The sequence below is a fragment of the Sorex fumeus genome, unplaced genomic scaffold (assembly GCF_029834395.1).
Source record: "Sorex fumeus unplaced genomic scaffold, SorFum_2.1 ptg000033l, whole genome shotgun sequence".
In the NCBI taxonomy this organism is placed as follows: domain Eukaryota; kingdom Metazoa; phylum Chordata; class Mammalia; order Eulipotyphla; family Soricidae; genus Sorex; species Sorex fumeus.
In genome coordinates, this window is record NW_026606090.1 from 12,307,645 (window position 1) to 12,331,195 (window position 23,551).

A 23,551-nucleotide genomic window follows, 5' to 3' on the forward strand; every position below is an offset into this window, starting at 1 on the left:
CCCAAGCCTTTTGAGCACTCACCTTTGAAACAAAAATTGCACCTGGAGTAATTTCTCCCTTATCTCACAGCTGTTTTATTTCTTTGAATAAATGAGGTTAATTACTGGAAAATTATTGTGCTTCCTGGATTATGGCATGTTTCCTTGATTTTGTGTGTATTTCTGGTGCCTCTGCATTCAGATCTGTCTCTGAGAACCTCTCCTGCTTCCTGTCTTCAAGCCAGGCAGCTGTGAGGGTAGCAGCCAGGTGTAGGATTCATTAGTGTTGGCTCTTCCGTTCCTGTAGAGGGCAGGGCCAGGAAGGGGCTTTTTGGAGGCAAAGGTTGCTGAAAAGATTACTGTCCCGCTTTTTCACCCGTGGGAGGAAGTTCTAATGGAGTCGCTCCTCCATTCTATCTGGCGTTCTATCGCTCAGAAGCCATGAAGTGAGATCCTGGGTTCCAGTCTTTGGCACCACAGTGCCAGGCTGCTGGGGTTCATGTGAGGGTTTCCTGATCTCCCGCTACACAGGGTAAACTTCCTCTGAGTCAGTCTCTCTGGTCTTGAGGTTGTCCAGACTGGGAAAGAGATGGCACAGGTTAGGGTTCCTCCTCCGCTCACACACACTGGAGTTTTAGAAAACAGATTTTCTGAGTTTTCCTGGATTCTAGTTGTTTTTGTTACTGTACCTTTGTTTTGTTTTGGGGGTGGGGTCCACACATGGTGGTGCTCAGAATTCTTACTACTGGGGGGCCATATTTGGTTCCAGGGTTTATGTTTAGCCTAGCTCTCCAGCATGTTTTATTATTTTTGTCAGTAAACATTGGGCTTTCCTACTCTCAGCTGACACCATTCTGCTAATATATTCTAAATCAGTCTTTCCTTCCTTCCTTCCTTCCTTCCTTCCTTCCTTCCTTCCTCTTCCTCCCTCCTTTCCCTCCCTTTCCTCTCCCTCCTTTTGTTTCTCTTTTGAATATGTTCTGCTGTCTTTCAAGTATTCAGTGTTACTTAAAATTTGTTGTGCAAGGAAAATGCTTCAGATGCAAAGATACTTAGTGTTCTAGAAAAACAAAAAGTTTAGTAACATTTTGTTATTGGTGTTGCTTTTTATTAGTAATACTGTAATATGTACATGATGTTATTGATGCTACTTTACAACTTATTATGAATGTTTCTTAATTATTAGGTGTTTAATTTCTTTGCCTTTCTACCTTTTACTAGTTATGACATAGACTTGTGTGTATCCGTCATATTGTTTCAAATCCACACTATTTAGAAACAACTAACTTATGTACCGGAGCACATTGTATTTTGTCAGTATGTCCTTTGTTGGTTTTTCGATAAAAATCTTCAAAATTTTTTTTTGTGAAGAAATATTTTTCTGAAGTGTCTTTTTTTTGCCTCCAGAGAGATCTTAATAACCTCCCTCCTAAGAGATAAGTTTCTCCTTGGGTTGAAATGAAAAACCAGAGGCATACCTATTAAATGGTGTCTTTGAAGACTAGTTCACTTGGCCGTTATTTTAAAGATAGGGCTATTTTACTTGTTTTATTTTCTCTGGTATATCATGAATAAGAACATTCATGAAAAACAGTAATTTGGAAAAGAGAAGAAAAGCTGGTAGTAAAATTAGAAAAGAGGAGAGAGGAGGTAGTTAATTAGAGATCAAGGTATCCCTTTGTTTTTTCTATTTTGTAGGGTTTTTTTTTATTGAGATTCTGGGGTTTATCATGATTTACAAAATTGTTGATAACAGTATCAAGCACACATGTTCCAGTTCCAGTCCCATCACCAGTGTCAGTGTCCCTCCACTAAATGAGCTGGTTCCTTCCTACCCCCAACCTGTGTCCTTGACAGGCACTGTTTAGTTCTAGGGCTACACCCACAGAGCTCAGGGCTTACTTCTGGCTCTGTTCTCTGCTCAGGGATCACTCTGATTCTTTATTTTTGTTTTGTGGTTTTGGGGCCACACCTGGTGGTCTTCATGACTACTTCTTGACTCTGAACTCAGGGGCTCACAATCTGACTAGCTCAGGAGACTATAGGCTGCTAGGGATCAAACCCAGTTCAGTTGCATGCAAGACAAGTGCCCTCCTCACTGTGCTATCTCTTGAGTTCCTCCTGCAGTTCTTGAAGGAACCATATGTGGTGCTGGGAATTGAGCCCGGGTTGGCTATGTGTAAGGCAGTTGCCTTACCCACTACCTGGGCCAGATAGACACATTTTAAAGTTTAATTATTGTAGTTTTGCTTCTGTGCTTTCCTGGATTATAAGATGGGCCACCAGAGAGACTCATTTCTTCTGTATGAGTGTGCCTGTTTTCATTGGAAAGGCTTGATGGGCTGTATTGTATTTTGCAGGTGTGATTTCAGCTTCTAAGCTACTGGCGCATAAAATCTTTGAAACCAGGGCCTGTAATTCCTACATTTTTTATTCTAATATGTATAATAATAAACGTGTGCTTCCCTACTTGAGTTCACTGTGAAATGAATGATGACATTATCGTCTTTTTTTTTGAATCTTGAAATTTTCTTCTTTTTTTTTTAATCTCCATGAACCTATATTTCAAATCTCCCATTCCCCAGCTTCCAGAGCCCTTACTTTTGTGTGTGTGTATGTATATATATATATATATATATGTGTGTGTGTGTATGTGTATATATATATATATATATAATCAGCTCAATTTATTAATCTAGAATAAGAGCCAGCAAATACCGGCCAGGGACCTAATTCTTCCCAGTGCCTATTTTTGTGTGACCTACAGAATTTACATAAAATATTTTACATTTTTTAAATGGTTTTAAGAATAAAATAAACATTTTATTTACATGAAAATCCTGTAAAATTAAACTATATTTTTTATTGAAGCAGGGCACTGATGCTCATCTGTGTTTATATATTATCTGACTGCTTTTGTATTACAATAGCAGAATTAAGGTGATGCAACCTCTTACCAGCAGGTTGAAAATACTATTTCATGCTTGCCTATCTCTACCTTCTTAATATAGAGCAGTGTATGTGTTCTGTCATTTAGAAATCAAGTGTGATAGCCTTGAGAGCTGGATGTTAAGTTACAGTAGAAATTGAATCTGGGTGTTAGATAGCAGAGTGGGTAAGGTGCTTGCCTTGCATGTGTCTGACCCAGGTTTGATCTCCAACATTACATACGGTGTCCAGAGCTCTTCCACGAGTGATCCCTGAGCAGAGAACCAGTAATAACCCCGGAGTAAAGCTGGGTGTATCCCAAAAACAAAAATCAAATCTAATATTAAACCCTTGGAAAGGATGGGTTTAATCTTTAACAAAGATTTTTCAACATGAGCACGATCGTCTTCATTTTATGAATGGAAAAACAGGTACCGAGAAGTTATCTTTCTGAAGTTTAGTGAGATGCCCAAGTTCTGCAACTTGTCTTGAGTCTTTATACTTTTCTGCTTTTGCTATTTTAGAAGAGATTCTCTACATACTATGAAATTCTTCCTGATGAGGTTAAAACTAGACATGTTCAGTGTCTGATTGTACTGAATGTACAGGAATTATCAGAAAATAAGTTGATGAGTCTTTGAGTGGAAAAAACGTGCAATACTATTGAGTTCAAAAGGTAGTGATGTGTGAGTGTGTGTTGGGAAATGGAGATCACTGGGGAAGGCTTTCAGTTTTCCCATGTTCTCCAGGTGAAGATAGATGGATCTGTGGTGAGGCACAGAGGTGGAAGGCTCAGACTTGGCTGGTAAGGGGCAGACTGGTGAAGGTATTTGTTTTGGGATCCTATATTAAAGCTTGAGTCAGGTTGATGATTAAGAAATTGATGATTTAAAGACTTCAGGATTTATCACTTTTGTACTTTTAAATGGACCTTGAGAGCTTGTTTGGAGGTTCTAGCAGGGGAGTGCAGCTACTCGTATACCCTCGACCGAACACCGGTCCGTCTCTATTCGGGGAAGGCTGTCCTCTTTGACCGAGCATGCAGCTTCAGGAGGGACACACATGGAGCAGTGAGGGAGGAAGGGGACACCTGCCTAGCCAGCCAGATCAGCCGAATCAACCCTGGCAATCAGTGGGGTGACAGATGGAGTGATAGCGTAGGGGCTGGAGCGATAACGTAGCGGTAGGACATTGGCCTTACACGCAGTCGTCCCGGCCGAGCTGGGTTCGATTCCTACGCCCCTCTCGGAGAGCCCGGCAAGCTACCAAGAGTATCTCACCCGCACGGCAGAGCCTGGCAAGTTACCCGTGACGTATTCTATATGCCAAACACAGTAACAACAAGTCTCATGATGGAGATGTTACTGGGCCCGCTCGAGCAAATCGATGAACAACAGGAGGACAGTGACTTTTAAATATTCTCAAGGAAATTTTTAAAAGAATATTTTTAGGGTGAATACTTAATCATTGTAGAGTTATATAGGTTGGTAAATATAGTCCCATCTCCTTCCCATATGTTAAAGAGCACAATAGGAGAGAGTATTATTAGATTTTATGTGTAGTTGGTGAAAGCCGGTGAATTGCAGATTGAACTTTTCTCTTTCCATGCCCTGTCTCTCTCACCTGTTAGCCCTGCCCCTTTGAACATGAACCTGTTTTCCCTTTGTTTTGTTTTGGTCACTGAAACTACAGTTATTAGAACCTGGAGATTACTTTTGGTTCTCCCTCCCAAGATTCCCTAATTATTTTTCTAGTCACATCCAGGTCTCTGCAACTGTAGATAGTTGCTACACTCTTGCTGTCTCTTCTTAGGGCTTCCATCATTTAAAAAACTTCTCGGGCTGTAATTATCAGTGAAGCACATACATGAAACCTATTCGTCACAGAAAGAAAGGAAAGAGGGAGGGGAGGGAAGGAGGGAAGGAAGAAGGGCGGAAACCAAGCATCCTAAAGGGTTTCTGATTGATCTCAGAAACTCACATTTCTTCGAGGATAAAACACAGCTTCCCTTGGCATATAAGACTCCAAGATCTCAATTCTAGGCACCTTCCAACTTGCATAGCTGCCATCTGTTCTGAGTGAATCACTGTTCCCCTTGCTACTGGACTTCACCACACCTGACCTGCTTTTGTCGCCAGCAGATTAACCCATCAGTTTTGTTTTCTTGATTCTATGTAGTTTTGTTAAAGACCAGGCTTCTTCCCAGACTCCCCTAACCTTTGGTAACACCATTATGAATGTAGTGCTTAATAGACCTTTGGTTTTTGCTACACAAGATCACATATCTCACTATTTCTTCAACAGAATATAAATTCTTGCAGGGTAGGTTCTTACATATTTGAACTTAGCACATAAAGGGTGATTGGTTAAAAATAATTAGCGGTGGTAAGGAATATTTAATAAGCTCAGCCAGTACCTTTCCCTGAAATTATATATGGTTGAGTGTGTCTTGAATAGGCTTTGATAAGGAAGCTGCTGATTGGGCAGTTAGATAGCAGCCATTCCCTTTGTTATTTTGCGTCATAAATCAATCTTTAGAGACTAACACAGGAGCAGAAATGTTGAATCCCTGGCTATGTTTGGTTTTCCCTCTAGGTGCCAGGAAAAGCAAACAAATGTTCTCCTTTCTGATTATTCAATCTGCACTGCTGTGCTGCTTCTATTGTCTTTGGTTTTGAAAATGTTCTTGCCTGCCTTCCCTTCGTCTTCAGCAGTTATTTTTAAAATGTCTTGCACAAGTACAAAATAATAGATCTTTTAAAAAATAGTTTTAAGAAGAAACTTTTATATATATATATACATATATATATATATATATATAAAGCCGTTTCTACATTTTAATACCTCCAAGGGATAAATTTCTAGCATTTCTAAATACGGACATTTAAAATATTCAGCATTCCTTAAATGAAATGAGCATAAATATCATAGGAATGTAGTACCATAAAGCATACAAAAATGCAATGAAAGTATATAAAAATTTTTATTTTTAAAAAATTAAATTAACTTACATTCTCATTGCAACCCCCCAGAAGATTTTTACCTTAATGTAAGACAGCAAAAGCAAAAAACCACCGTAATGCCTATTTGGTATCCAAAAATGTAGTTATGATAATGTGATGTATTATTGCAGTAATAATTGAGAAAGCTACTTTAGTCTATACTGCTGTACAAAAGACAAAAGTACAGGTAAGAGAAATCACTGTACAGTGGGCGTATTTTGTACAAAGCTCAGAAAGTCCCAATTTATCTCAAGACAATCATTTTCTGTTCATTGCTCTCAGTGGCCTTCCAAGGTACTTATAGAATGGTGAGTGAGTGGGTGGGGTGGTAGGGTGGGATGGAGGACTGGGGTTCAGTTGCATTAGATCAGATTTTCATATTCTTGGCATTGATTATCCATAGAATTTTATAATACATATGAAATTCAAATTGATCTCCATCATACATATTTGTGCCAAAAGTAACTACACATTACATTTAAAAAAATAAATGATCAGGGGTACAGTGGGTAGGGCATTTGCCTTGCACACGGCGACCTGGGTTTGATTCCCAGCATCCCATATGGTCCCCTGAGCACCGCCAAGAGTAATTCCTGAGTGCAGAGCCAGGAGTAACCCTTGTGCATTGCTAGGTGTGACCCAAAAAGTCACAGTCACAGTCCTCCCGTTGTTCATCGATTTGCTGAAGCGGGCCCAGTAACATCTCCATCGTGAGACTTGTTGTTACTGTGTTTGGCATATGTGCGGGCGAGATACTCTCAGTAGCTTGCCGGGCTCTCCGAGAGGGGCGGAGGAATCGAACTCAGGTAGGCCATATTGGCTGCGTGCAAGGCAAACGCCCTACCGCAGCGGTAGGACGTTTGCCTTGCACGCAGCCAGCATGGTCGACCCAAAAAGTAAAAAATAAATAAATAAATAAATAAATAAATAAATGATCACCTCAAGGCTGAGCTAAATTTAACATTATTTTACATAGTTTCCCAAAGAGATGTAAATGAAATGTCAAATTTCTGGTTGATAGCTTAGATTTCTGACTAGTTTTTGTATCCTTGGGTAGATTTGTGTAGGATGAAAGAGGGTTCAGCATCAGTTCTACTTCTGATTTTCATTTCTATCTATGTAAGTGCTGAAAGCGCCTCTAAACAAAGAGATGAGCAGAAGTAGGTAACCGTATCTTAAGTCTTCCCTCCCCTGTCTTTCCCTTGTTTCATCCAGGGCTCACATCTGTGATTGTACCTGGGCATGTGGGTCAGTGCTGGGATTCACGTGCCCTCAACCTCAAGGGAGGCACTCTGCCACTGAGCTGCCCCTGCCCCCAGAAACACTTTTTCAAAAACTGTATTACTCAAGAAATAGTACAGCAAATGATGCCCTGGGCTTGCGTGTGGCAAACCAAACTAGGTTTGATCCCTAGCACCCTGTATGGTTCCCCCAGCATTGCTAGTAGTGACCTGTGAGTGGAGATCAATTTGTGCCCTTCAGATTGAAAAACGAAAAAAAAAAAACAAAACTGATTCAGTTTTATGCCAGATATCACACAGTTGCATTTTTGTGTTTGTTTACAAGGTTTGGGGTGTGTTTTTTTCTTAGTTTTTAAAGTAGGGACACACTGCAGTGCTAGGGTGCATATAGTGCCGGGTGTGAACTCAGGTCTTTGCACATCAGGCACTTGCTCTACCACACAGTTGTCTCCCAAGCCCCATGTTATGTTATGATGATTCAGCTGACAACATGATTAATCTGTTGTTCATTTTGCTATAGTTGTTGAAAACAGAAGATTGGTAGCTGAATAACTTAAAGATTTTGTTAGCAGCTTAATTATTCATTTTCAGACTTGAGGATGTAAGTCCAAATGGCTTTGCCAATATATCAAATGATTATTATTAGCTATACTTATTACTCTAAGAAAAACTATTTTTTTATGAGAATGTGTTTTCAAATACATTCAAAGTGAACTTTTTAAATATTTACATTATGAGACACTCAAAAGAATCTCAGAACTGAGCAATTCACTGTAGAGATGCCTCTGGACTTTAAGCCAGGCTGATTTCACTGTGGTGCCTCAGATGGGAGCAGACGTCATCCGTCCACCTGCCCCCTAAGAATTGTGATGGCCTCCAGCTTTCAGAACCCAATGAGAAGTGCAGGTATTTGGGTTCAGTGACTGCAAACTCCAGGCCTCAAGGGATAGGGGATGAGTTGGTCCTTCTCATCTCCTCTCTTCTTTCTATATATAGGACACTGGAGGTCACACACACGAGCTTCTGGCTGTTATTTAAGCTCCTTAATGGCCATGATCCAGAAGCACACAAAAGGATCTCAGAACCAAGCAGCTTGCTGCAGGGATTTCTCCAGACCCTAATTATCTAAAATTTTAGAATTCCAGGAGCATCTTACGCTATTCATAACAAGCAATACAAAAGAGAGTATGGGGGAGATTGTCTGCCATAGAGACAGGGAAGCGGGTAAGATGGGGGTAGGTACTGGGGATATTGGTGATGGCAAATGGCACTGGTGGAAGGATGGGTGTTCAATCATTGTATGACTGAAACTCAAACATGAAAGTTTTGTAGCTATGTCATGGTGATTCAATAACAAAAAAGCACTGCCCTGCACTACACTGCCCTCCCTTTGTTTATCGATTTGCTCGAGAGGGCCCAGTAACGTCTCCATCATGAGACGTGTTGTTACTGTGTTTGGCATATAGAACATGTCACGGGTAGCTTGCCAGGCTTTGCCATGCAGGCGAGATACTCTAGTAGCTTGCCAGGCTCTCCAAGAGGGCCGGAGGAATCAAACTCAGATCAGCCGCGTGCAAGGCAAATGCCCTACCTGCTGTGCTATCGCTCCAGCCCAATAAAAAAAGAAAGAAAAAAATTTACAATATTGTTTCTGGTAAGGTTTCATATACACAGGGTGCCACCACCAGAGTGTCAGCTTCCCACCATCATTGTCAGAAAGTCCCTCCCCATCCACACACTCCTGCTGGGTTAAGCTCAGTTCTGGAGACCAGTTCTCAGGTTCTATTACCTTTGGACATTTGTTATTCTCTTTCTGTGCTTCTTTATACCCCACACGTGAAAGGTTACTTGGTATTTGTCCTACTGACAGCTTCACTCAGCTTGTTACTTTCCAGATTCATCCATGTAGCAGCATATTGCATGATCTCTTCATTTTTTTTTGGTTTTGGTACCACATTTCGTAGTGCTCAGATGTGCCAGTGGGACCATGTGGTGCCAGGGATCTAACAAAAGCGTGTGAAGCATCTCCAGTTCCTAATTCAAGTATATTTCATCTAGTTGGAAAATTCAGTCTACTGCTTTTAGAACATCTTTTTGAATATATTATGATAAAATTATTTTTATCATTATTCAATGTATTTTTAGTAAAAGTTAGGTGTCATAGGTTTAATTTATAAAAGTCTGCCACCTCATGATCAAGTCGAACATATGCTCTCTCATCATTAAGTCAAATTACATTTGCTTTCTGTCAGAAGTACGATTTGAAAATTCAAATGCTGTGTTATCTAATTTTCAATAATGCTATAAAATAATTAAGGACATTGCAGAATAGTTTTTTTTTTACTACTTCATGCAGTTAGTGTTGAAAATTATATCGGGGTTGGAGAGACAAAATGGGAATTAAGGCTTGCACGTGCCCAATCTTGGGGCCACATAGAGTCACCCAAGTGCTGTCAGGGCTGCTCCTGAGCCCAGATATGAGTAGACCCTGAGGAATACCAGGTGTGGTTCCCAACCTCTCCCCCACCAAGTAAAACAATATAGTACTGTAGCACAGTCCTCCCGTTCATCGATTTGCTCAAGCAGGCACCAGTAACGTCTCCATTGTGAGACTTGTTATTGTTTTTGGCATATTGAATATGCCACAGGGAGCTTGCGAGGCTCTGCCATGAGGGCAGGATCCTCTCAGTAGCTTGCCAGGCTCTTCGAGAGGGACGGAGGAATCAAACCTGGGTCACCTGCGTGTAAGGCAAACGCCCTACCTGCTGTGCTATTGCTCCAGCCCAAACAGTATAGATTTAACATAATTTAATAATCAGGATAGATCAACATGCATGCAATTTTTCATAGAAACCTATCTTATAACAATTTATCAGTGACTAAAATTATAAGTTATTTAGTAAGCTAGTGGGTTGCTAACAGGTAATATCTTTTGCCAGTAACAGTATGTGCATATATTGCACTAAAGTGTTAGGCTTTTGGGAAAATTAGGAAACAGTATAAAGGCATCAATTTTAGTAAGATCAGATTTGTATAGGATGTTACAGGTTGCTAAAAACTAAATGATGTAGCTATTAGAACCTAGTCTTTTTCTTTAATAGGTGGAAGAAAATATTTCTGATTAAAGAATTTGAGGAATGACTGTTGGAATAACTAATTTGACTGTCTTTCGTAAATATTTCACAGTGTGTTCATGAAAAGTTTTATGTGTTGATTTTGTTCAACACATCTTGAAAATCTCAGTGCCCAGAAAAATACCCAATTAGAAGTAATATACAACCACCAGTTTATTTTTTGTTGCTCCCATCACTAGAAAGTAAAGTACTTTCTCTCTAGTGATTGTGCCAAGGATGACCACTTTTAAGAATGTGAAAGATCACTTATGAGAAAGCTGTTTGTAGCATTCAGAACTTCTTAAAAGGTACTTGACTGCTTTGCTGGTGGGTGATCCATGAGGAATGATCCATCTTTTCCTTGGCAGGAACCTAGAGATACAGGTGACCAGTTTGTTCAGGAAAGATCATCATTACTTCTGCTGCACTTTACTTTCCCACTTATCTGACTTCGAGCTTCTTAACAATTCTCCAAACACCTCATCTCTGAGTCTTTCTTAACACAAATTCAATACAGGGTAAGTCAAGTTGGGATGCCCTAACATGTTTTCCTGTAGACGTTCATACCAGAGTGATAGTATAAGCGGGCGGGATGCTTGACCTGAGTTCTATCCCCGGCATCCTGCATGACCCCCTGAATCCACCTGGAGTGATCCCTGAGCACAGAGTGAGGAGTAAGCCGTGAGGGCCACCAGGGTGTTGCTCCCCCGCAAAAAATCCCACCCCCCAAACCCAAAATATACCGTAAGGCAGTCCAGTCTGTAGAGTAGAAGAAAACTGGCCATTGTCTTTCAGATTGCTCAGTTTGAATGTTTCAGTGGAAGGTGAGAATGTGGAGGAATATCCCTTTCACCAGTGCCCCTGTCTCTTTACATGCATGAACCCTGACTTCTGTCTCCCCAGCCCCATATGCATCACCAGATACCACCCCACTCCTCCAAAAAAGCAAAAAATAAATTTGTAATAAAACTGCCTTTGCTCAGGGACTTCATCTAAAGTGTGGACTAGTATCCATCACACATGAAGACCTCTGGTGCCAGAGAGTTGCAGCTTCCTCACCTTATTGCTCTATGTTGGTAAAATGCGGCCCTCAGTGGCATGGTGCTTTTATTCATAGCTGATTCAAATCCTTAGTTAGGACTTCCTCAGTGAGCCCTGAGAAAATGGGGTTAATGTGTTGTGGGAGAGTGCAAAACACATCAACCTGCCCCTGCCTCATTACTGTCAAAAAGCTTATCCAACAAGCAGCCAACACCAGGCCTTTTGAACTGCCTTTATCTGATAATGTCAGGAACACCTGCGTTAGCATTCTCACCCGCTCAGTCTAGTGCTTGCTCAGTCCCGAGCCGATGAAAGTGCAGACACGCTCGGCAAATGTTAGGAAACAGTTCTCAGTGCAGACAGCTGAACCCGGTCACCAGCTCTGCTGAGTGTTTGAGCGATTACATCGCACTTCTGCAGACTTGCTGAAATTGTGTAAAGAACACCGTGGGGAACCATGGCTTTTGTTCATTCTGTGTGTCTAGGGAGAAAAATGTGGGAACGCCAAACAATCACTTACTGATGATTCAGGAAAAGCAGGAAAGACAGGTAAAAGCTAGTATATAAACCCAAAGTCATAAAACTCACATTAAGTACCACATTCCTTACACAAGCAACTTCCGTGTGTCCTGCCAATTAGTGTTGAGGGAAGAGAGGAGGAAGGTGTTTTTAAAAAAACAGAGTCAAATTTCAGTTTGGTTTCAAACATTCTCCCAGGTTTATTGCTTCCTTTCACAGAGAAAGAATTCAGGAGGAGACAAAGAGTGAAGAAATTTTACTGAGGAGAGAGGGACTGATGAGATAGTACAGGGCTAAGATGCTTGCCTTGCATGAGGCTGACCCTGATTCAATCTCCGGCACACCATATATTCCTCTCAGCCCTGCTAGGAATTAGCCCTGAGCACCACTGGGTGTGGCCCAAAACAAAATAAGGGGGGAGAGAGAAAAGGACACCCCATCAACAGAGCTTCTCCGGAGAGAAAAGACTGCAGGGACAGTGGATAGGGCTTTTCTCCCAAGTTGCATTGTCCTGGAATTCTTGGTGTAAATAAAGGAAGGACTTTGAGTTTGAGTGTTACTGCAGAATCTTCCCTTCTGAGGGGCCCAGGTTTTTGTCCCTGGCCTGACAGCACCCAAGTCTTATCAGTCTTCAAGCCCTGCATCTTCAAAGGGGGTCCAGCCCTCATGTTGTGGGGCCTTTGGACTGGGGCAAAATAACTTCTTTTACCTTAGGTCCTATCTGGGTTTGATAACTTCCTGAAACTCATGTATACACACACCATGCATGCACATACGCACGCACGTATGCCTACCTCAAAAGTAATAAATTCAGAAAATATTCTGCCCACTGTGCTCACTCCAGCCCATAACTGTCACCTGCTCATAGCACATGCACAATCTGTGGAAGGCCAACTGTCCTGTAAAGGCGCCTCTGTTCTCCCCATTCTAAGCTTGCTGTGGCTCCACTCTCTGAGGAACCTTGATGGGAAAACCTTTATCTAAGAGAAGTTGGCTAATGAAGCTGAAGTATTAACCCTTAGGAGACACTTTGAGAGCCTTCTTGAATTCCCTTTACTGCTCCCCAGTGGAGGGGCTCCAGTTTGCACAGGGCACCGGTTGTGTCTGCAAGACCTAGAACTAGTTTGATGTTCCCTAGAGAACAAAGGTCTGGCCACTGCTTCCTGGCTGACTAGTTTCATTTCCTCTTGCAATCCATGGGGTCTGACTATGCTTCTGTCATCAGCCTCACAGCTTTCTAACCTTTGAACCATGTTTAGGTGGGGAGAGGGCGGAAAGTGCCTAATTCTGATGTATCTTTTAAATTTTCTTGCTATTCCCTGTACTTCTAATTGGGCTGAACCATTTCTGTTATCCCCTGGGACTGTTGTATCTTTAAAAATTCCCTCATGTAAGGGCCAGAGAAACAGTACATTATATAGGAGATAAAGCACTTGCTTTCATTCTACTAACCCTGGTTCAAATTTCTGGCTTCACCTATGGTCTCCCTAGCACCCCCAAGTGGTTACTTCTGGGCACAGAGCCAGGAAGAACCCCCCCCCCCCACACACACACACACACACACCCAGCACCACCAGGTGTGGCCAAAACCAAAAAAAGTCAGACTCTGCTTCCAGTGACAGACCTGGTCAGGGGGTGGCAGGGGTCACATCCACCCCCAGAGATGGCAAGCAGCAGCCCAAGAAGCCAGCCAAGGAGATAGATCAGGAATCCAAGGCGTAAGCCAGAACAGAAACAGGAGCAGAAGAAACTTAACTCCAAGATCACAGGGAAAGACCCCCTGGGCACCTGGAATTAAGTCTGGCACAACAATGAATTGTTCCAGTGCCCAAGGAATGGGGAGTCTTAAATTCTAGTCCTGGTTAAACATCTGGATTCCCTGCTTAACCACAGTTGCCAACAGTAGCTGGAATAATGTGTTTTGGAACCAGTTGTACGTTTAGGAATAAATTTAGGGGGGCCAGAATGAGTGGGTAGGGCACTTGTCTTGCATGTGGCTGACCCAGTTTCCATCCCCAGCATCCCATATGATCCCCTGAGCCTTCCAGGAGTGATCCCTGAGTACAACTGGGTGTGACCCCAAAACAAAAAAGTAATTTTTTGTTTAAAAAACTTGTTTTAAAAATTGGGGGTGGGAGGCTGCCAAGGAATATTTATGGGTCTGGGGGGCTGCTTCTAGAAGTGCTCAGCAAACCAGACTGTCAATCCTAAGGACTAAGATCCATTGCTGCGCCAAAGAGCAGCGGGGCTGGCCACCAGGCAATGTCAGGGTCCTCCAGGGTCACACGTGGTGGTATTGGGGTGGGGGTCTGGGGGGTCGCTCTAGGGCCAAACCTGGCAATGCTTGAGGATCATCAACTCTTAGGTCTGTTGGGGGCTCTGTCACGGTTGGGCACATTGAAAGCATATGCTCTAACCCCTGTACTATCTCTCCAGTCCCTCAAATCTCTCAAACAAGTGAAAAGTAGCCTCTGACCCTGATACTATCTCTTCAACCACTCTGCCACTCCCTCCACCACCCCATCTCTGTTTTAGAACAAGTGAAAAGTGTCTTTTGGCCTGGGCTGTGAGATACATAGAAGCATTTGGAAAATCTAGGTAGACTGTGCCCTCCCCTAACTGCTCCTGTGACTTGGCACTCAGCTGCACAAGCTCTGGGCTGTGGCTGGCCTAGCACTTTCTTTGCACATATCTCGAGCATGTGAACCTGCAACAGAGTGGGATGAGGAAGGCTTGCTTTGAATTTAGGAACTGCAAGTATCCAACCGAGGGCAGACCACTTGCAAGGCATGTTCTCAGAGTGTTGAGCCACATCCTGTCCCAGGTCAGGAATGGCTTTTATGGAAATGCTGGGGGTGGGGAGAGCAATCATGGGGAAATCTTTTCCCCAGTCATGCTCAGTTGATGAGAGACAGTGAGGGTCTGGCACATGTTCTTTTGGCTGCTTTCAAGTAGATAAATACTTGCAGAAAATCTTTTTTGTACCTGTTCATGGATAAGAGATCATTTACGCTTTACCTTCATACCAGAGACATACCATCTGATTTATGTTGTTTTAATTGAACGAACATTAATTGTTCATTCTATTTGAGAAAGGCCTGCCCGGGGATAGAGCACTAACTACATACAGTAGGTTTTGAGAGGCATTGACATGCAACCTGGTGTGGAAGAGCAAAGGCTTTGGAGTCAGGACTGGGTCTCTGTCCTGACACTTGTTGATGGGGTGACATGGAGAGATTCCTTAACTTCTCTGACTCCATTGCACCCTATAAAGCTTTCTTTGTGGGCTTGTTGTGGGAGTTAAATGAGGTAATACCTGAATGATCCCCAGTGAATTATGACATAGAGTTGGAGTATCACAGTTTAAAACACAAATAAAACAGCTTCAAAATTCATCATGGTGCTAAATGGTGCCAATACTGGATGGGGAGTACAATTCTAAAGCGCCTAAGATTTTTCCATGATGGGTGATGAGTGATTCTGAAAACTGGAGTGGTTCTGAGATTATTTATCAAAGCAGAGTGACTTTGGCTGTGGGGACAAAGGGGAATAAAAGGGAGAGAGAAGGATTTGGGGCCCAGATTAAAAGACTCACTCTTATCATCAAGTCATTAGGAGAGTTCACATTAATTCTCATAAGAGTAGATACAGTTGGTGGACTACTCACAATCCGTCAAGTGAAGACAATGTAGGAGTAAAATAATCACAATCCAGGACACAGTCAAGTTATGCAGAGGCCCTTGTAGGGCCAGAAATGAAGATGAATGCACTAGGGACTCAACAGTGGCTTCCTTTCAGTGCGAACAAGTTTTATTTTGGTTTCGGTTTGGGGCCATATCCTGTACTGTGCAGGGATTACTCCTGATTCTGTGCTCCTGGTAGTGTTGAGGGGACCATATGTGATCCTGGGGAAAAAATACAGGAGAGGTTGCATGCAAGGAAAGTGCGTTAAACCCTGTACTGTCTTACCTCTCCAACTTCCAAGTCAAGTCTTAAAGAACAAACTGACAGAACTTAGAAGGAGAAGTGGTAATATTTCATCATAAACATAAAGCACAGCCTGATTCTCTAGGATGGTATTTCCAATGGAGCTTTATTTTCCTCCGTATGAAATCCTAGATTTTAATTTTTTTTCCTGTTTCTATTCTGTTTTGATTTGGTGCCATGCCTGGTAGTGATCAGGGGCTTCACCTGCTCAGTGCTTGGAATCATGTGTTCTAGGGATCAAATTCAGAGTTCACACAGACAAACCATGCAGTCTGGTCTCCTCAGCGACCTTAATTTTGTTGTTGTTTTCTTTTAATTAGTTTGTGTGTGTGTGTGTGTGTGTGTGTGTGTGTGTGTGTGTGTGTGTAGGGGTGGGAGTTCACACCCAGTGATACCCAAGGGCCACACCTGGTAGTACGTAGGGGGGCAAATGTGTACCAGGGATTGACCCATGGTTGACCTCATGCAAGGTTTTATCTCCTACACTTACCTTGGGCCCCTGAAATTTGTTCTTGATTCTTGTGTTGATCTAAAATATTTATACCGTCTGCTTGGCTAATGCTGTGCCAGATCTCACCTTTTAAGAACTGTTTTTGAAATCTTGTCTTATGGTTTAGATCAAGAAACCTGGAAGAATAGTGGCATTAGCTCCACTTCTGAGCTGGCTTCTCAAATTTCCACTGGACTGGTTCTACAACAAAGTACCCTGGAGGGCAGGGATTTCCCCATGGCATTCAATTCTGTTTGCAGTGAAATGAATTGCGCTTTCTAGCCCTCCAGTAATAGCCTCCACAAATAGGAGACAGCTTAAAAGGCAGTCTCTTGTTGGACCTTAGTAGCAAGATTAATGGATACCAGGGTCCTGTGCTGCAGTGACTCTCAAATCTAATTTATCATTAGAATCACTTGCAGAATTGTTGATGCAGAGTCCCAGGCCAGAAAGCCTCTCCCACATGACTCTGATCATCAGTCCGATCGGTAAAAGAACATGAGCTGAGAGCACAGTCATGACCAATGGGAGATGATTGCCAGCTGGCCTGAGAGTTGATGCTGAAAGGTGCACGTCATCCTGAGCACATATGAGGGGTTGAGGAGTGTGAGTCGGTGAGAATGACACAACTGCTGATATGTGGAGTCAGTTAGCAGAGGACAAAGTAGCACTCACAAAGCATCAGAGACGAGCCCTAGCAGAGGGGCCTGTAGACCTAGGGAACTTCCTAGTGCCTCCCTGCAGCTGGGCCATGCTCCTGTCTGCTTCCACAAGGTACCTTGATCCTTGTCATAACCCTACCCTCACTCCTCCCAACACCACCCTCAATAATTTTCACCAGCTTAAGTTGATGTCCATGACTTACCACACCGGAAGAGGCCAATGATGAGAAGTCTAACAACAGTTTCACCTCGTACACTAGGTGGCAGGAAGTAGCTGGATTCAAGGGACAGAAAGAGAGAACACTCTGGCTATTGAGTAGTTTCCTCAGTTATGAACTTGGGACAAGCTGGATGAAAGAAGGAAGGAGTGAGCCACTGCACAAATTGAAAGTACTGAGAGAAGATGGAAGACACACACACACACACACACACACACACACACACACACATGCATGCACACATGTGCACACATGTATGCACAGCAAAAGAGCAGAGCCTAATGGCTCTTATTCAAGGGAAATAATGCCTGCCTATTCAGGGATTCCCAAAATTTTTGACAGAGTCAACTTCAGACATGCCAATTCCCATACAGAGTCAATCTGAAGTTATTAGGGGTCTCTGGACTGTGCCGGGATTTTGGATCATTTGGGTCCATCCAAAAAACAGAGACCCCAGATGTTTTCAGAAGGGGTTGGGGCAAGCTGCTCTTTCCCAAAGGACTAATCAGCTAAGCCTGGGGTCTTTCTGCACAAGGCACTTAACGCTTCTAGCAGGAAAAACATTCAAGCCTCCTTACCACTAAAACATGAATTAAAATCCAGATATTCATGCAGCCCAGGGTCGGCATTTCCCAGCAGTGCATTGGGGGATTGCTGAGCTCAGTCAGTCACCTCTAACTCTGTACTTAAACTCCCTGGTAGTAGAGCAGCCCTGAATGCAGCGAGCCCAATGCTTGGACTAGAGAGACTTGAAATGAGTTTTAGTTCTGAAACAGAAAACGCAAGACCATGAGGCATACTGTCCCAAACTGGTGCTCTTCACATTCTTACCCAGATTTATAAGTGGTCTGCATGCAGTGCACCCTAGAAAAGGAGCAGCAAGGGGTAAGGGGTAGGGCAGTAGTATAGTGGATAGGGTGCTTGCTTTGCATGTAGTCAACCCAGGTTAGTTCACCAGCACCATATGCAGTCTCCCCAGGACCCTCTAGGAGTGATCTCTGAATGTAGAGCCAGGAATAAGCATTGCTGGTGCTGGGTGTGGTTTAAAAAAAAAATAGAGGGATCTTGGAGTCTCTCACCAGCCTTTGTAGCATTTCCTCATCAGGCTTCTCATCATTCATTTGCAGAATGAACTCATAACTAGTAATACAGATGTCTCATGGAGTGTAGGTGGGTGCATTCATGCTGCAGACACTGGTACACCAGCAGGGCAAGTCTGACTTAGATGCCTTAGCAGGATTCCTTCAAACACGAGATAAATTCTGTTATCTCCAGAGTAAGTGGAGAGAGCAAAAGCCAAGTATCTTGGGTGAAGACACTACCAGGGCTAAAACTCATGCCTAGCATTTGTCCAAGCCATCCCCGGCACTGCATGGCCTCCCAAGTACTTCTGGTGGTGTCCCTGAAGGTCCCCGGCACTGCAAGTCCACACCGCAGCAGTAGCATTGCATCCTTGGCCCTAGCACTGACCACTGTCCTGATTGGCCGAGTTCCTCTGCTTGGGAGAATCCCTCCAGGTACAAACAAACCCAAATATCTTGTCCAAGGTCATGAATCTAGGACACGGGAAAGGGAGGAACTGAATCCTGTCCACTGGGAAAGACCACGGGGATGCCATGAAGGAGAGGGAAATAAAGTCAGACTTTCTTCAAGCAATCAAAAATATATATATAGACCAAAACTAAAATCCCAGTCTCAGAATCTATCAGAAGTTTGAGGAATTTATCACAAAGGTTCTTGAGTCCAGAGATGCTGATGTATGAGTCTGGGAGTGTTGATGTATGAATTTTGGAGAATCTGAATTTCTTTCCGGGAGTCAGAGAACCACCCCTCAAAGAAAAAGCGATAGGGTTTTAATTGTGAAAGTGACATGCCATCCCTGATCTGACGATGTCACAAATGGAACTTGTCTACCTCATGACAAATGACTTAATGCATGATATAAATGTAATCCACTAAAAAACAAAAATAAGGACTAGAGAGATGATAGTACAGGTATAGGGCATTTACCTTGCATGCAGCTGCTTTGGCCTTGACCCTATTTTGGTCCCCAGCATCAAAAATGGTTTCCTGAGTGACTGCCAGGAGTGATCCCTGAGCACAGAGTCAGGAGTTGTTCCTAAGACTGCTGGATGGCCCCAGCACTTCCCCTGCCCCCCGAAAAGACCAGTGAAATAGAGGCCATGAATATGGTTAGATAGTAGAATACTTGCCTTGTATATGTGAGGCCCTGGGTTCAATCCCCAACAATGTAGTAAAGTAAAGGCCCTCCCATTGATCATCGATTTGCTCGAGCGGGCCCAGTAACGTCTCCATTGGAGACTTTGTTGTTACTGTGTTTGGCATATCAAAAACGTCACGGGGAGCTTGCCAGGCTCTGCCGTGCGGGCGAGATTAAAAAAAGAAAAAAGTCCAATTTTGGGGCTTGGAGGAAAAGCACAGGAGCTTAGAATATCTGCAAGTGTATGGCCATGAATTCAAATGTCCAGGTTCCATATGCACCAAGCATCAATTCTTTGTGCCAAGCAGCCCTGCTGTCTGAGGTGCTTGTTTGTGCATGTGCACACACAAGGCCCCGAGTTCAGTCCCCAACACTGCATGTCTCCCAAGCACTGCTGGGCATGACTCATAAAAACAAATAAACAGCAGCAACAACAAAAATCTAAGGGACTGGAGAGATAGTACAGAAGGTCGAATGTTTGCCTTGCACAAAGCCACCAGGGTCAATTCCCGGCACCCCATGTGGTTCCCCGAGCCTCACCACGGGTGATCCCTGAGCACCAAGTCAGCCCTGAGCACCACTGGGTGTGGCCCAAAAAAACCGATAAAAGTGACCAGAAAATAAAAAATACTTGAACTGTCTCAGGTCCTTTGGAATTAAGGGAGAAAAATCATGGAAGAAGCAACTGAGTGTGCAACTCCCATGGGCCTTATGGGGTTTCCCATCTCAATGTGAAGACTTCCAAGAAATAAGAGGTCACACACAGACCCACTGGTAAGCTATTTTATTTTTAAAAAATGTTATTGACATTCTGTGACTTACCATATTATTAATGATGGTTTCTTGTGTACATATTCCTACACCATACCCTTCACCTGTGTACCTGGTGCTTTTAAATTTTTATGTGGTGCAGGGATCAAACCAAGGACCTTACCTATGCAGTGAGAGTGCTCTACCACTGGCCGTATCCCTGGTTTTTGAGCCACGGATAATGAGAGGGAAAGGGACCAGAGAGATAGCTCAGTGGGGAAGGTGCTGTTTGATTCCCCGGTACCCCAATATAGTCGCCCAAGCCCCACCAGGAGTGATCCCTGAAGCAGAGCCAGGAGAAGCCCTAAGCATCACTGGGTGTGGCTCAAAAACAAAAGAAAATTAATACAGAAAGGAAGAAAGAAAGAGAAAGAAAGAGGAAGGAAGGAAGGAAGGAAGGAAGGAAGGAAGGAAGGAAGGAAGGAAGGAAGGAAGGAAGGAGAGAAAGAAAGAAAAAGTGGAAACATGGGAAGCCATGCATGGAAAGGGCAGCTGGCACTGGCACATGCTTATCAGACCACTTCTGTTCAGGCTCTAGTGATTCACGTGGTCATGATGGTGTGGTCTTGATGGGTCCGGGCCACAACTCCTGTGTCCTACAGGATTCTGCCACCTGCTAAATCAACCTGTTTAAAGTTTAGTTCCCTTACCTGTGAAACAGAGGTACTTTATACGTTCCTCACAGTGTGAGGAAAATATACCATTCCTCTCTAATTTTCATGATGCCTATCCATCCTAAGGACTAAAATCAAGGCAATTCTGCCTATTTCATTTTCTAAGTCTGGTTGAGAATCTTTTTCTCATATATATATATATATTTATATATATATATATATATATATATATATATATATATATAACTGTCACTGTCCTCCTGTTGTTCATTGATTTGCTCGAGTGGGCCCGATAACGTCTCCATTTTGAGACTTGTTACTGTGTTTGGCATACTGAATACGTCACGGGTAGCTTGCCAGGCCTTGCCATGTGGGCGAAATACTCTCGGTAGCTTGCTGGAATCTCTGAGATGGGTGGAGGAATCGAACCTGGCTCGACCGGGCCGGCTGCGCACAAGGCAAACACCCTACTGCTGTGCTATGCTATCACTCCAGCCTATATATATATGTGTGTGTGTGTGTGTGTGTGTGTGTGTGTGTGTTTTGTAGGTCATAATGGGCAGTGCTCAGGGATTACTGTTCTAGGAGTGCTCAGGAAACCATATAAGGTGCCAGGGATCAAACCCAGTTTGGCCTCTTTGGAAGCAAACTCTCTACCTGTTGTACTATCTATCCAGCCCTCCAAAGCTCTATCTTATCTCAGTCCAACTTCAGATCATTTCCCTGCTCACTGATAAATCACCAGAAGGTAGGAAGATGGTTGTTGTTTATTAACAAATCTAGAAAATTGTCCCTAAAATGGGTGTGGATTGGAGAATTGGGGGCCCCTGGATTTCATGTCAGATTTGTTCTCTGTGTGAACTTATCCCATCTCTGGGCCTCTTTCTTCCTCATAAAGTGAGACATTAACCATGTCTTTCCTGTTGTGGGATGGTGTGAAGTGACTCATGGCTGCACACTCAGATGGACACAGCTTTGTTCTGGTGAGACTCTAAGTGGGCTCATTTCTGTGCTGGGCTGGTTCTCTTCATTCTGCTACTGAGCTGAAATAATTCTTGTATTTTTTTTATAAAGAATAAAGTAAGGCTGGGTTGATAGTCCAATGGATAAGGCATATGTCTTTTATGCAGCCAACTATGGTCCCCTGATCATCGCCAGGAGTAATTCCCAATTTTAGAGCCAGGAGTTACCACTGAGTATTGCCAGATGTGGCTCCCATCTTCCCCCATTCCCGCCAAAAGACTAAAGTATATGTAATTAAGCCTTCAGTAAAGCATATTATTAATTGAAGACTTAAACTAATAGGAGAACATTTTCATGGAAAGAAATGAAATACAGCATTAAGGAAAGAAGTACAAATTAGTTGTTAAATTGTTACATAGAGCAGGGAGAAAAAAAAGACAGTTTTTTTGGGTTTGGTTTTGGGTCCGACCTGGTGGTGCTCAGGACTTAGTACTGGCTCTGTGCTCAAGGATCACTCCTGGTGGGCTCAGGAGACCATAAGTAGTGGCAGAGATCAAGCCCACATGCAACACAAAATACCCTACTTGCTATTCTATTGATCTGCCCCCTCCCCTCCAAATAGTTTTCATGTTAACTATATTATTTTCCAATAAGAAGTGAGAAGTATTTATTGATTTTGTATATTTATTTATTTTCGTTTTTGGATCACAGCCAGGCAGGGCTTATTCCTGGCTCTGTGCCCAGGAACCACGCCAGGTTGGGTAAGAGGACCATATAAAGTGCTAAGGACCATATAAAATATTGGGGATTAAACTCAGGTCAGTTGCATGCAAGGCAGTGACTCAACCCCTGTACTATCTCTCCAGCCTCTTGAAATTTTAAAAATATTTTTAATTCATGCTCACGTCAGAAGCACATGTAATAAAATTGGAACCACAGAGAGAAAATTGGCATGGCCCCTGCACAAGGACAATATGCAAATTTGTGGAGCATTCCAGATGTTTAATGGGAGCACTGGTGAAGGGAAGTGGACACTGGTGATGGGATTGGTGTTGAAATATGCCTAAAATGCATTTATCAATAACTTCGTAAATCACAGTATTATAATTACATAAAAAATTATTTTAAAATATTTTGTTTTGGGGTGATAGTACAGTGGGTAAAGCACTTGCCTTGCACACAGCCAGCTCAAGTTCCTTCGGTCCTGGCATCTCATATGGTCTCCAAGTACCACCAGGAATAATTCTTGAGTGCAGAGCCAGGAGTAACCCCTGAGCATCACTGGGTGTGGCCCAAAAACAAAAACAAAAAAATACATATTTTTAATAATCTGATGTTAATGTTCTATAAGTAAGAATTTTTATAGTTTTAGGGGTGCAATGTTATCACCACAAAACCACCACTAAAAAGCCAATACTCTCCCACCACTGTCTATGAGACTGTTCTCTGTTCTCTATCCTTTGATAGTCTCAATTCTGAGGTCACAGTTTAAGGGTTTCTTTTCAGTGGCCAGTGCCCATTCGCTTGTTGTCTTTCTCTATAGACCATCTGAGTTGATCAATCACTGCATGCCTCTCTTCCTCTTATTTTGCTTAGCATGACCTCCTCCCCTCCCACCTATTCCATTCATGTTGTAGCAAAAAGCAAGAGTTGATTTTTTTTTCTTATAGCCGAGTAGTATTTTATTGTGTATATAAGCCACAAATTTATCCATTTATATGTTGGATCACTAGGGTTTGCCACATGTAAATCTGATATTCTTT

General features: G+C 42.8%; 1 non-coding gene across 1 annotated transcript; it reads left to right on the forward strand.

The window, feature by feature from the left end:
* The first annotated feature begins 22,685 nt into the window (after positions 1 to 22,685).
* LOC130026257 (U6 spliceosomal RNA) lies at positions 22,686 to 22,792 on the forward strand. The gene has a single exon (XR_008792864.1). It is a non-coding gene; the product is annotated as a U6 spliceosomal RNA (small nuclear RNA).
* The last annotated feature ends 759 nt before the right edge of the window (positions 22,793 to 23,551 follow it).